This window comes from Canis lupus, chromosome 5 (assembly GCF_011100685.1).
Source record: "Canis lupus familiaris isolate Mischka breed German Shepherd chromosome 5, alternate assembly UU_Cfam_GSD_1.0, whole genome shotgun sequence".
In the NCBI taxonomy this organism is placed as follows: Eukaryota; Metazoa; Chordata; class Mammalia; order Carnivora; family Canidae; genus Canis; species Canis lupus.
Window position 1 is genome coordinate 84,614,443 of NC_049226.1, and position 14,892 is coordinate 84,629,334.

The 14,892-nt window shown below is 51.3% G+C and overlaps 1 protein-coding gene and 1 long non-coding RNA gene across 5 annotated transcripts in view; one reads left to right on the forward strand and one right to left on the reverse strand.

The window, feature by feature from the left end:
- Positions 1-14,892, forward strand: part of CDH11 (cadherin 11) — a 147,959-nt gene that overhangs the window by 56,657 nt on the left and 76,410 nt on the right. For 2 of the 3 annotated variants that reach the window (XM_038538790.1, XM_038538789.1), the window contains exon 2: positions 6,956-7,080. The gene's annotated coding sequence lies outside the window, so the exon portion shown is untranslated. Of the gene's footprint in view, positions 1-6,955; positions 7,081-14,457; positions 14,586-14,892 lie in introns of those variants that run through there. The other variant, XM_038538791.1, reaches the window with a different exon arrangement.
- On the reverse strand, positions 10,321-14,375 carry LOC111096062. 2 transcript variants are annotated; one of them, XR_005360240.1, is made up of 2 exons: positions 11,065-14,375; positions 10,321-10,576 (listed from the first exon to the last, which is right to left on the reverse strand). It is a non-coding gene; the product is annotated as an uncharacterized LOC111096062 (long non-coding RNA). The 2 variants fall into 2 exon arrangements; XR_005360239.1 differs by having other exon boundaries at positions 11,045-14,375.

Sequence of the window (14,892 nt, forward strand, 5' to 3'; positions counted from 1 at the left end):
CGAAGCTGGCTTGTGTTTATTTTTGTTTGCCTGCCACCGCTTCCTCCCCTCGGAAGGTTAAAAAGCAAAATTGCTGGTATTCTAGGGCAAAAGTAAAATATACTCTCTTGAAGAAAGCCTCTTTATTTTCCTGCTAAGTGTTCTCAGGTTCTGGAACAGTTTATAAACAGACTCCGTGTGCGTTGGTGACGTTACGGTGGATGTGCTTAGATTTTCCCCTTTTTCTGATGTTTTATTCCTTTTCTGGTCGGTAGGGAACCCATCAAGGCGTAGCGGGGAGGCGGAGCCTTAGGAGCCAGGGACCCCCAGATCTGAATTCGTATTTTACTATTAATTAGCTTCGTTGTGTTGCCTAAGTAACTTACCTCCCCCGAGGTTGGGTTCCCGTGTCTGTGGGGAGGTGGGACCCCCCCGCCCCCCCGGGGCCTTGGCCCGATCAACCCAAGGAGCAGCGCGGGGGCAGCCCCGGGGGGTGCGGAGCGGGGCGCGCAGGAGGTGGCGAGTCAGAGCGGCGCTTCCAGTGTCACGGCTCTTGACACGTTAAGGGAGAGAAATCGAAACGACATCATTTGGGCAAGAAATAGGGATAAAATGTAGAGTAGCAGGAGGCTCTGCTCATATGCTAGATGACTGTTTGTTTATTCATTTCCCAACGATATCACAAAGGCTGTGAATATTTATTTAGTTCTGCTCCCAATAGTCCTTCTAATGGGGAATTATTTGGGTACAACGAAAGACATTTGTAAATGCGGCTGATAAGACTGGCATCGGACAAGGAGTGTTTTGTTGGACACAAGAATTCTATTGTCCCCGGCTTCAGTTGTCAAGTGCCCGGAGAACCCAGAATTTATGGTGGCAGCACAAAGGTCCTTTCAGGGCCCAGCGAAAGAGCTGTGAGATCCCGCTCCCTGGCTTTTCAGGGCTTCTGATCTTTTTATGGGGCCCGGACAATGCCGGATTCAGCCGCTGCCCGCGCCTCCTGCCCGGCCCTTGGCCGCCAGGTATTGTGCGGTAATTACCATGGTGACAATGGGCTCTCTCTGCGCCCGGCCACCGCGCTTTGGAAAACGGCGAAGGTTGTCACTTTGTGTTAGGTGCCTCCAAAGGCATGGCTCACTCAGAAAAGCTGCTCCAGGGAAATAAAGATCAGCGTGTTAAGAGTTTGATTTAAAGCGCCGCTGTGGCCAATCCGCTTGGAGGCCAGGACGGCTTTCGGGGTGTTTTCCCGTAACTGCGGGCCGACGTTGGACGTCATCCCTGCCGTCATCCCCCCGTCATCCCCACCATCATCCCCCGCCTTCATCCCCACAGTCATCCCCGCTGCCTCCCTGCCATCATCCCCACAGTCATCCTCGCCCTCATCCCCCCATCATCCTGATAGTCATCCCCACAGTCATCCCCGCCATCATCCCCTGCCGCTTTCCCTGCCATCATCCCGGTAGTCATCCCCAGTCATCCCCCGCCGTCTTCCCTGCCGCCATCCCCTCCGTCATCCTCATCCCCGCCATCATCCCCACTGTCATCCCCACCGTCATCCCTACAGTCATCCCCGCTGCCTCCCTGCCATCATCCCAGCAGTCATCCCCACAGTCATCCTGGCCCTCATCCCCCCATAATCCCAATAGTCATCCCCACTGTCATCTCCCTCTGTCATCCTCGTCATCCCCACAGTCATCTCTGCCATCATCCCCCCCTCGTCATCCCGCCATCATCCCCCTCGTCATCCCCACCATCATCCCTGCCGTCATCCCCCTCCATCATCCCCCTTCATCATCCCCGCTGTCATCCCTACCCTCATCCCTGGCATCATCCCCCTTCGTCATCCCCCTTCATCATCCCCGCCTTCATCCCGGCCATCATCCCCACCCTCATCCCTGCTGTCATCTCCACCGTCATCCCCACCTTCATCCCCGCTGTCATCTCCGCCGTCATCCCCACCCTCGTCCCCGCTGTCATCCCCGCCGTCATCCCCGCTGTCATCTCCGCCGTCATCCCCACCCTCGTCCCCGCTGTCATCCCCGCCGTCATCCCCCTCCATCATCCCCCTTTGTCATCCCCTGCCATCATCCCCACCCTCATCCCCTCTGTCATCCCCCTTGTCATCCCCGCTCATCATCCCCGCTTGTCATCCCCGCCGTCATCCCCACCCTCATTCCCGCCGTCATCCGCGCCATCATCACCCTCTGTCATCCCCCTTGTCATCCCCTCTGTCATCCCCTCCGTCATCCCCGCCGGCGCAGGGCCCGGGCTGGAGGTTCTGCAGGCCGGCGTGAGCCCCGGGCAGTCCTCCACCCTCAGTGGGAGCAGGCGTCCGAGCGGCGCCGGGAAGTTGAGGGTCCCCCAAATGTCTTGAGGCGCCGTGTCTCCATCTGAGAAAGGCTGGTGTGGGAAACGTCCACCGGGTTGACACCCCGTGCGCGGGGTCTGTGCTGCGCGGAGCCGAGCGCCGGCCTCTGTGGGTGGCGCCCGGGCCAGGGGCCCGTCTGAGTGGCGGATTCACGGTAAAGGGCCAAGCTAACCCTTAGGTCGCATGCCCGGCAGAGAACACAGCGGGCGTCTCCCCGCGGTCACAGCTGCCCACGGAGCGCCATCCTCCAACCGGTCGCTACTCCCATTGCCTAGTGACGAAGTGCAGCCCGGAGTCGCCTGCCCCAAGTCAGAGGGGTCGGAGGGGCGAAGCGTGCCCTCCAACCGAGTGTCTCCTCGCATTCGAGAGCCCACTCCTCCCCTTCACTATTTTTTTTTTCAAAAAAATTCAAAATCCATAAACCTATCTTACAAAATATGCTTCGCCATATGGTTTTGGAACTTGGGCCGTAACAGGAAAGAGAAACACCCAGTGATGATTATTAATGGTGTTTATTCATCCCTCCAGCAATGTCAGGCAGACAGGACACCCACAAAAGGAAGAAGGCCCTGTCGCGGGGGGGTGGGGGGTGGGGGCAGAGCCGGGCGCCCCTCTGCTGCCCCTTCTCCTGCCCACAGAACAAGACGCAGCAGCAGCTTCAGGGGACGACAGGACCACTTGGTCTCTCCACTCCAGCTGGAAGGCGTGTGGCCTCTCTGGGCTTCTTTGCCAGAACGTGGTGGCCTCCGAAACCGGAGATTTCATCTGTTGGTTTAATACTAATCTACTGAGTCACCGTTCGTTCCAGTCAGCTCCCTACCAAAGCACTGGAGATTCTCTGTTGTGTCGTTTTACTAAAAAAGTAGACGTTTTCTGGGCTGATGTCCTAGAGGGGTGGGTATGATTTCCCCCCGGAAGCAGGCCTCAAATCCGCCAGGAGAGGGGTGGGTTGTTGGTGACCCGTCGGGCCATGCCGCTCCCCGGCTCTGAGCACCTGGGCACTTACCGCTTAGCTGGTTTCTTCTGTCTATAAAATGGAGCTGTCCCTGTGCCCTTGGGCTCCCCTGCTCCCCTCCGTGACAGCTCCTGGCCTTTTCACCTGTCACCCGCCCCCCACCTACACCAGCATCGCACACACAGCAGGTGACCCAGGATCCTGTTGATGGAGTCAGTGAGGTGGGAACTATTTTAACTTAATGCACGTACTTCCAGCCCTTACCCTCCTGCCCCCCCCCCCCAGCACTACCTCCTGCTGTCCTTGTTGCCCCTGTACCGTTAACAAGATCCCAGCCCATGCCTGGCCTGGCTGAGTCCACGCTCCTGAAGAGCATCCACACTTGCAGATCTGTAGGCCAAGGCGTTTGATCTGGAGCAGGGACCCTCAGAGAAGGACAGAGAGACTTCTGGGTCAAAGGGAAGCCTATGGACTTGCATGTATGGAACCTTCTCAACACTCAGAGCTCAGCAAGGGAAATGTGCCACCCTCCCTCCCTGGCTTTTCTCCTTGCTTTCTGTACGCTTGCTAGAGATTTCCCCAACCTCTCGATGCCCTTGGCTTCCGTGTTCTTTCCCCCGATTTCTCAGTCTCTCCGCAGTCATCTACGGCAGGAGGCGTCTGTGCCCCTAGGGGGCTCAGGGCTGCCGGTGGCTGAGCACAGTGCTGGACACGGGGCGCAGAAGGCCGTGACCCTGTCCTCGGAGCAGGCTCATGATGGCCCTGAGAGAGGACGAGGAGATGGTCTGAGAGTAGGTGGGGGTAGATGCCACGGGGCTACATTGGATTTCCATGGCTCAGAAGGGAACGCGTGATTCCAGGTCTGGGGGAGTCATGGGAAGAGGAAGGAAAGTCAACATTCCAGGCAGGGACTCTAGTGGAAAGAGAAGATGGGCGGTAGACGCGCAAGGACCTCTCAGCCCCAACAAGCTCTCTTCCCGTCAACTCTGCTGAAAGCACAGAGACAGCTAAGATTTTTTTTTTAAGCCTTTGTTTTCTTTTCTAAGAAGCACGGTACAGTTGTATACCAACATTTCCACACAACCTACATCCTGTCTCTCTCGAGTGCTTGCAGTCCTCGGAATTCATAGACAATTCACACAGCTATTTTTGCTTTCCTTCCAAAGCTCTTAATTGTCTGTGCAGACTTTTGGTGAAAGGGATTTTATAGGGGATACTTTGCAGGGAAGTAAGCAGTGCAAGGCAAAGTGGGAGTTCAATTAGATTTTATGAATTTGAGAAGTAAACTTTTAAAAGCACGCTGGCTACAGGTACAGCTGTATTACGAGCTGACTGCATACTGGGGGTGCCAAGAGAAGGAGCAGAGCCTGTCGTGTCTGCTGAATTCTGGTCCCACCTCGGATCTTGTTGGCTGCACACCTTGGCCAAGAGTCTCACCCTTCGCGTAGTGGGGTGAGATACTCGGAGGGGCTTAGGACAACCACAGTGGTGACACGTATTTAAAGAGAATGCATTAGTGAGGCCGTGGCAGACGCCTGTTCCATTTATGGCGAACTAGTTATCCGCTGCTGAGGAACATACGGTCCTCAATTTAGCGGCTTGTAACAATTCACTATTACCTTTTATAGTTGAGTTTAGTGAAGTCATCTGGGTGGTTTTCACTTGGGGTCTCTCACGCTGTGTAGTCAGATGGTGGAGGCACATGAAGGTTGACTGAGTTGGATGTCCAAGATGGCATCTTTGCTTCCCAGCTGGCACCCTAGCTCGGATGCCTAGAATAACTAGGTATGGCTGGGCCTCTCAATCTCTCTCTCTCTCTCTCTTTCTCTCTCTTTCCATGCAGCTTCTCCCCATGGCTACCTGGGGCTTCCTCATAGCATCTGGGTCTAGAGTCTTTAGACCTCTGACATGACCGCTGACTTCTTCCAGATGCAGCTTTCCGAGAGCACAAGGCAGGCTGCAAGGTTTCTTAGGACTTGGTTTCGAAATCATAGAGTGTCCCTTTGCTATGTTTCATTGGTGACCCAAGGACAGACAACTCAGATTCACAGAGGAGGGGCCCTGGGGCATGAATATGTGAGACGTATGGTTCATTTGGGAGGGGGCCGTTTTTGAAGACTGGCTCAACATGGAGTGTGGTTGCAAAGTAGGGACCTTCATCAGTTATGTGTTCTCTGAATCGTCCAGGTGGCTTTTTCTGTCTGACTCCATGTTCATCTGTGAATAATCCCATTGCTATTCTGTCCTCAACATCCTGGAAATAGCACACAGTGGGAAATTTCCTTGTTCTTGCTATAATCCCCATATCGAGATGCTGTGGACGCATTTTAGACACGTAATTTATCTGTAGCCCTTCACCAAGGAGGGTGTTTGCTTGTTGCTGCTGTCATTGCTGTTTTGGGGAGGAAGGCATGGTGCATGAGGAGGAACTGTTGGGTGGAACCAAGATGAGATAAGAAAAGTGGATTTGGAAACAAAAAAAGAAGCATAATAAGTAAAGTCAAATAAGAAGCTATTTCCGTTCTTTTTAAAAATATATATTTTATTTATTTGAGAGAGAGAGAGAGAGAGAGCAAGGGGAAGGAGCAGAGGAAGAGGGAGGAGGAAAGAATCCCAAGCAGATTCCACGCTGAGTGCAGAGCCGGATGCGGGGCTCGGCCTCATGACCGTGAGATCACAGCCTGAGCCAAAACCAAGAGTGGGGCGCTTCACTGACTGAGCCACCCGGGTGCCCCAGGAGCTGTTTCAGATGCTAATGCAGTCTGGGTTGATCCTAGAAGGTAGAAACCCTGGAGATGAAGGACATTCAAGAAATCCTTCGTGCCATTGTGTTAAAGCTATGCCAGCAACCACCTTCCTTGGTTCGGTGCCTCAGTTTTTGAAGACGACAGCTGTTCAGACGCCCCGTATTCCTCTCTTCATTCACTGAACACACATACATTGAACAGCTGCTCTGGGCTAGGGAATGTGTTAGACACTTGGGAGATATGAGGATGAATCAGACCAGAATCCAGGCGGAACACGGCCCCCACACAGAAATCCAGAGTGTGCTGTAGCGCGGGAGGGGGCGGAGAAGAATGTAGTCTCGAGGAAGAATTGCGGCTCTGTCCGCCCCGTGCTCAGGCCTGCTGGTGTAGGGATGACATCTCCTGTCACCGCAGCCACCGCTGTCCCTCTGTGCCCTTGGGACTGTCATTGCACAAGGCTCTGGCAGCACCAGAACAGTGGTTCCCCCTTGCAGAGAGAGGGGACCTACTTTGGACTCAGATAGAACGTGGGTCATCTCAGAAATAGGCTCCGAGAGTTGCTATCCGCCCCCCACAGGTCTGTTGCTCGTGGCAGAGCAAATGTATGTGACGTCCGTAGCAAGGTGTAGGGGGCTGGATGATGGCTGCTCTTATCTTTTCGTCAAAGTACTAAGTGCACATAGAGTTAGTCACACCATCTTTTGGTTGTTCTAAACCCACGGCAGGTTTTCCCCAGTTTTCGCACAATGGCAATACTTTGCTTACACCTTTCTCTCCACACCTGGACTGTTCTGCTCTAAGAGAAAAGCCTGTCTGCGCAACGGTGTATCCCCGGTGTCTAGTAGTGTGTCATTTCATTGATTCATGTCGCCTCTAGGTTAATAATGATCCTTTCACTTTTTGCAGAAATCACCGTATTTTCGACTCCGTGGCCCTGTGACACTCGTTCCGCTTGTCATTTGTTGAGTGACCAATCCGATGGGTGGAGTGTGTTATAGGAATTGGCAGCAGGTATCCAATGGGTGAAGAAGGTAAGATGGAGCTACTTTACTGTACTATGAATGTGGGGATGGAAATGATGCCCAGCAGGCCCCTCCCTTCCTCCAACCTGCCTTTGGTCGAACCTGCGTCAAATCAAAAGCAGAATCTGAGACGGAAGTTGGCCTACTTTCTGAGTCTCTGAAGAATGTGATTATTCGCTGTTGTTCTTGGGTTCTCTTTAGTGAACACCTGTTATGTACTAGTACAAGGGCGATGGATTTTGTGGTTGTTGTTGTTTGTATATTTGTGGGAGAGGAATGACTAGAAAACTCAGAGGAGCAAAAAGGAACTGGGTTCCTAAGGAAAGACTTAGCTGGGCAGACTAAGACAATTGCCATGTTGCTTTTTCCTCTTTTTCTTCTTTTGAAGAGAATTCTATAAATATGAACAGGGAGGCTTATATCCCATGGCCAGGAGGCTGAACCTTTTAGACCTCCAAAGACCGACCACAAGATCATAAGCCAAAAGGCTGATTTCAGATCTCAGGCCCAGCTCTGCCCCTCACTGTCCCTGTGCCCTTCGATTAATGAGCTCCTCTCCAGGCCACAGGGTAGTTGGACCTAGGGGCATTAACCATTCTTAAGTTTTAGGATTCTGTGAATCCTTTTATCTTATCTATCTTGTCAGTGATAACTAGAGCTATTTTTACAGAACATCCAGCTATCCAGATAGAATGTAAGAAATAATTCTATTGGCATGACTCCCTACATTTTAGGGTTCTAAGTCCATCAATCTGTATGTCTGTGTCTCATCTCCATATGGATGTCCAACAGATGCCTTAAATGCAGAGGCCCAGTACGTAACTTTGTCCTCTATGTCGTGTTTCGGGGTAGCATCAAAATTCATCCAGGTCAGAAATATGGAGGTGCTACTGTATGCCTCTCAGTGCCTTACCTCCAAAAGCAATTTATTTCTGTTGATTCCTACTGATGATAGTCCGGTTATCTCTGAAATACATATATTTTTTAATATCTCTTGTCTCCCCACTGCCATCCTGCAAACATAAGCCTGGTCCTCTTTCTCCAGAGTTATGACAGTTGCCACCCGACCAGTCACCTTGCCCCTGATACATCTTCCATACAACTACTGTAAACTACATCCCTATGTCCAGATAGCGTGCTACTTTCCTACTTAATCTTTTCAGTGTCAGAGATCTGAATTCCTTCGTAAATGTCTGGGACCCTCTCGGGGTAGGAGCCGCTGTTTTACTGTCTGGACTCCTCTCTTGGCCATTCTCTCTGCCCACCCAGCCTTTAGCAGACACCTCCACTGTGGGATACTGTAGGATACAACTGTCACTTCCCCAAAGCCCGATAATCTGCCTCTCTTCGCAAGCCAGCTCTTGGTGGCTTTGTGTCTTGGCTTGGACCTCAGCACCTCTAAGGAATTCTCTCATCCCTGAAGGCTGAGCCGTGGGTATCTCCTCTACAGCACGTTGGTAGTCAGAGATTACACCATCTACTGCGTTGTCAGCAGTGGGCTGGAATTGTCTATTTGATTACCTGTCTTCTCAGCTAGACCTGGAGGTTCTTGAGGGCAGGACTTATTTGAGGACCACTGTGCTCCTAGTTGCAAGCACTGTGTCTGGACCAAAGTAGGTTCCCAATAAATATTCATCAAACACATGAATAGAGACTTTATATTTTGACTAGAACATGAGGAAGGGGAGCTGATGTTACAGAGAGAAAAGTCATAATAAATGGCAGCTAACAGGTATTGAGTGCCTAGTACACATCAGGCAAATAAGATATTGAAAGACATTGTGGCCTCCCACAATCCTTGCAGAAACCTAATGTGGTAGGTATTATAAATGTCCAAGATTCGCTAAATGAGAAAACTGAGTCTTGGAGAAGGTAACTCACTTGCCTCTGGCCATTTGACTTAATTTTTATCCTTGGAAATGTTTTTTTTTTTTTTTTTTAAAGATTTATTTAATTTATTTATTTATGATAGTCACACAGAGAGAGAGAGAGGCAGAGACATAGGCAGAGGGAGAAGCAGGCTCCATGCACCGGGAGCCTGACGTGGGATTCGATCCCGGGTCTCCAGGATCGCGCCCTGGGCCAAAGGCAGGCGCTAAACCGCTGTGCCACCCAGGGATCCCTATCCTTGGAAATGTTTATCATTAAGAAGTCTGGCTTCAGCTGGAGCTTAAGTCTCTTAGGCCTGAATCAATCTGCTCTGTTGTGGACCAAAAACACAGACAAACAAACAGATAAACCAGTTCCTGCAAGGGAGGCGGGACTCTTTACCTACACCCCGCTCCAGTCCCCCCACCACCCCCTGCAAGCTTTTGTGACATAGATGATGACTAGACCCCTAACTCTGTGGCGACTTCCCAGGTGTTGGATACTCATATTTGAATGTGAATCTATTGGAGGACAAAATTTCAACTTGGGGAGCTCCCCAACTCTTTCTGCCTTGCTCTGGCCCATGTTTGTTATGGGAAATAAGCCAGTGAATGAAAATGCCCTTCAGGGAGCGGAGAGGCACTTCCCTGCGAAAGCACCAGTATGATCTGGAGTATGTGCCTGGCTCCCCGCAAATTACCATATTTTGCACTCATTTGCTCCGAAGCCTGGCTCAGCAGATGAGACGCATCTCTCCTGTAGACATGTCTGTGAGTGATGATCATCTCATTTCTGCCAAGCCAAATGGGTCTCTTCATTTCATCGGCCCTGTGAATTCTTCAACAGAATATGCAACTGACATTTCCTATTTTTCTAGATAATAGGGACAATTAGAATAAGGTATCAATGAAGCAGAGTCAGAAGTTAAATAGAAAGTACTTGAATTTAATTTCTCTTCCAGGATACCTGTTAGTTTCTTTTTATTTCTTTATTTCTTTTTTTTTTTTAATTAAGAGTTCTTTTTTTTTTTTAATTTTTATTATTTATGATAGTCACACAGAGAGAGAGAGAGGCAGAGACACAGGCAGAGGGAGAAGCAGGCTCCATGCACCGGGAGTCCGACGTGGGATTCGATCCCGGGTCTCCAGGATCACGCCCTGGGCCAAAGGCAGGCGCCAAACCGCTGCGCCACCCAGGGATCCCTATTTCTTTTTTTCTGCTTAGAAATTAAGAACGCCTATTTTGAAGAATTCTGCTTAGCTTTCTTCCAAGGAGAGGAAGGTAAACTATTCTAATGCTTGTAACCCCCTTGGGTTAAAAAAAAAAAACAAAAACAAAACACAGCGTGGTACAAACAGAATGGCCGTTTGATCTTTCGGGCTAAGATTCTTGTTTTACAGAGAGGATTTTTTTTTTTTTCTCCTTAAAGAAAGGAAAGACTTGTTTGTGGTTATACTGTAAGGTTTCAGAAGAACAAAACACAATTAACCAACAGCTTAGGCTCCAGACTCAGATTCTTGATCCCCCGTCAATTCACATGGCAGCATTTCCGGAAGGCACCTGCGGTGTGCCGGGTAGGCTCGCAGAGCAGAAGGGGCACCTCCCTTTTCATCGATGAGCTGACAGTTAAGTTGCTCTGTACAAAGTGCTCAACGTCCAGGTAGGAAGGAAAAGGAGACATGGGGTGGAGAGAGGGATAAAGAAAGAGAAAGGCTTTTAACAAGTGGTAGGGAAGCGGTTTGGGCCTACAAGATCAGCTCTGCGGCTGACCTCCAGGGAGATCCACTTGAACCTCATTCCTGGCACACACTTCCCTTGGGTCCCTCTTCAGAGCAGGGGAGGAATTACCTGGGGTAGCTCCAGGATAGGGCTTCTCCGCCTGCTACCTCCCTGGGCCTTTATTCTAGGGCACTGGGGCACAGATAGGATGGTCTTAAAGTGGAAAGTATTTGGCCTTAGGCTCATGGAAAGCTTACACGCATGAGTGCTAATCAGCAGGGCCCAGTGGTCACAGGTCACCCAGTTATCTTTCATTTGCACAAAAATCAATCCCCAAAAGCCATTTTGGTTGCCGGGGGGGGGGGGGGGGGGTGCTGCGGCTCACCTGTGCCGAAGTATACCCACCAGGCTCGGCTTTGTTCGAAATGTTGGCAGCCTGCCTTCCACCCCCCGGGCCTGCTGGGTCTGTCTGTGAATGCACATTGCCTATTTCGGGATGTAGGCCACTGTGGAGAAAGAGGCCAAGTATCTGTCTGTAGCTGGTGTCACCTGAATAAAAAGCAGACACAGTCCACTTGCGGACTTCTTTGCAGATCTTGGGTGCCTGTGATGTGACTGTGGGTCCTGCCGTCAGCTGGGAATTACGGGCAGCGCTCATGTGCCGGGCAACACAAGGGGCCTATCTCGGCCCCAATCAATGCTAAAGGACAGACCTTCCACGGGAGTTGCGGGTCTTGAATCCTGCTGTATTTAGCTACCGATGAACACGACTCCGAGGCCACGCCTGGTAACGACAGTGAGAGCTGGTGTTTGGGGAGCCTGCCCGCGTGCAGGCACTGCGCTCGGCTGCGCGATCTTGTCGGGCGTCACCAGGACTTGGAGTGGTAGGAGTGGTACGTGCAGTCATCACGATTCTTTCATAGACGAGCATCCTGAGGTCCAGAGAGCTGAAAGTCAACTGGCTAAGGGACGCGATCAACAATGGGGGAGGCCAGGGTCCCTCCCTCCTCCTGAGCACCGACACTTCCAGTTCTTCCGTAGCTTGCCTTGCAGTCCTAAGGAAGTTAGAGGGCAACTGTATCATGGCTCTCCCGGTGTGGCCATGGCCTAAACCTCCACGTGGGTTCTGAAGGAGCCCCGGCAGCTTCTGGCTAAGGCATTAGGATGCAGCTGAGTGTGTGCACTGAGTGAGAGGGAACACACAGGGCGAGGAGGCAAAGAGAACCATCCACCTCTTGAGGACTGTTCTTGTTTTAGCCATTGGAATAGGTGCTGGAAATGAAACAAGGGGCCAAATGCACATGCTTTGGGGGAATACAGGAGTGAAACTCAAGCCGTGTCTTTGAAGAACTTCCCTCTGTGTGATGGAGCCAAATAACCATGGCAGACAAATAACCGTGATGCAAGCTCCTTCTAGACAGGTCTAGGCTGCCCTAGGAGCGTCGAGGGGGTGACTCTGGGAGACGAAACCAAGAGAAGCTTCAGTGGGGAGGTGACCTTTGGATTTAGACATGGAGCATGCATAGGAGTTTACCAAGAAAAGGCCAGGAAGGATTTTGTAGTGCAGAAGTGAGAGAGAGAGAGAGAGAGAGAGAGAGAGAAGGCTCAGTACAGTTCTCGGGCCACTGTTGGTCATGACTAGGTGGTTTGTTTGTTTTCATCTTTATTATCTTTAAGTAGCTAAGACAGCTCAATAGATGAAGATGGTCTGAAATTCAAAAGGTGATAAAAGGTCTACAGAGAATCCCGTCTCCCTCCGCGCCTCCTCTCATCCATGAATTTCCTTCCCTGCGGAGGCAGTTACTATTTTTGGATTCCTCTGAGGCTGTCCAGAGATTTCCTGGATGATTATTACAACCACACGTATCCACAGAGTCACTTTCTCCACATCTGCATGTGTAGAGGGTATCTGACTACACACACTGGTATGCACGCTGTTCTAGAAAAAGAAACCTTTATTAGGTTTTTTTCCCCCTTATTCATTTGACTTGCTCTCCTTTGACTTTAAACTTTTTTAAAATCAAGAAAAATCACAAACCTGAAGAAAGTTGCAAAAATAACACAATGAATTCATTATAAACCCATCACCTAGGGATGCCTGGGTGGCTCAACGGTTCAACGTTGGGCTCGGAGCATGGTCCCGGGATCCTGGGATCGAGTCCCACATTGAGCTCCCTGCAGGGAGCCTGGTTCTCCCTCTGCCTCTCTCTGTGTGCATCTCATGAATAAATAAAACCTTTAAAAAATAAAAAAATAAAAAATAAGCCCATCATCTAAGATAGCTGATTTTTTTTAATCATTTGCCATGTTCCGTGCAACGATTGCATGGATTTAATCCCGAATTAAGGTACAGCTTGGATGTCAGTTACCCAGAGATCTGTGTGAGGCTTCGCCTCCCCAGCACTTACTTCCTGGATACCCCAGGTTTCCTGGAAATCTAGAACATGGTCCTCCTTGTGTCAGTTGCTCTGAGATGCCATGAGCAGCAAATCTGCCTCCAGGATGGAGATAGCAGGGCGGGCCCTTCTCTGGGCCACTCGATACCCACCTGTGCTCATCCCTGGCAGAGGTTTCTCCCTGCCTTGTCACGTGCTCACTCAGCAAGCGATGAGCATCTCGGGCAGGTGAGCGAGCTCTCTGCACTTGCCTTCTGGGCCCAGTGGTCCAGGGTGGGAACACACAACACAGTCGGGTAAAATCTGATCCCTTCCCTTCCGACACCCGGCCCTTTAGACAGTAGAGGTCTTCTGTTTGTCAGCTTCAACGCGGCAACCTCAAAGCCTGGCGTAGGATTCTCTCCTTTCAGAGATCAAAGCCCCCCGAGCACTGCTCAAGTTATCATCTGCGCGCTTCCTGCGTGCATGCCATGGCAAGGGACGGTTTTATTCTACGTGAGAGGGACTCTGAATACTGTGACAGGCAGGAAGTAACCCAAGAAGACAGTGCGAGATGGTTTTGTAGTCAAGAGCTCTGGGCCCAGGAGGATAGTTTTCAGGTATTCACTCAGTCACTCATCAAATAATTATTGAAATCCTTCGCGGCCTCTTTCATGCTTTGTATCAAGACATGTGCGTGCTCTCTGCAGACCGTGTGATGGTGACCCGGGGGGGGGGGGGGGGCAGCCAGAGAGATGCATCTCGGCTGGAGGAGGCAGGTGGAGCTGAGAGCAGCAGGGGAAGATCTCTAGGGAGGGACTTCCTGGCCAGGTAGCCGTTCATTCGCACATGGAACACCCGCCGACTGACGCTTTGCCCCGCTCTAATTCCACGTGTTCACCTGGGAATAAGACCTACTGCGGTTCCTATTTTTATGGGACTCCTATGCCGGTGAGGGGGTGTCCCCCGACCTCCCTGTGTGTCCACCTGTTTCCTTATGTTCCGTCCAGGAGGTTCCGCCGCTCCCACTGGGGCAGGACAAAAAAAATCAGGCCATGGCCTGTCGGCTCTCGGTGGCCTCGTGTGATTCCTAAGCCAGAGAATCGCCCTCTCCTCCGGAGGCTACTAACCCAAATTACCCCGTGCCCTGTGGGGGCCTCGGAGCTCAAGGAAGTCGGAGACTGCAGAGAAGGACTGGTCACAGGCCGTGCTAAAATCTGCCTCCAATTAGCTGTGTCTGCCGAGGGTCTAGGAGGCTGCAGCCTGACACCTGGCAGATGCCTCTATTTGGAAGCTTCAGAAAAATCGCGGAGGGGCCAGTGAGTTCATCTTTTCAAGAGGCTCTGGATTTTAGAATCTCAGCACCATTCCAAAGGCTGTTAGGTTGCCACAGCAACAGTTCTTATACATTCTCTTTCCTTTCTTTCTTTCTCTCTCTCTCTCTCTCTCTCTTTTTTTTTTTTTTTAATAAGAAAATGAACTGTGAAAAATCCGGCCACAGACTTGCCAGGAAGGGCTGGGTGAGGAGGTGCCTCTCTAAACCAACGTCTAGTAAGTTCCCCCGAGTACCGTGTGTCTGTCCCTAACAGATGCTGTCTCGGGCCTTTCCACGCTCCCCACTTTCACTGCAGAATTTCCACTTGAAACCTGGACCCAGGAGGATTGTTCTTCATTGCCCCAACCCGTTGACGTCAGGCTTGGGGCAAAGAAGAAGCCTGCCTTGCTGGTGAACCTTCAGGTCCTCTGGGGTCGGAGCGGGACCCGCGAGGGCAGTGAGCACCCCGTGCTCCCCCCGGGCACGGCCAGGGTGGCGGCACCCCGGCTCCTGGGAGCACAGCCTCCTCGGCACCTCTCCTCC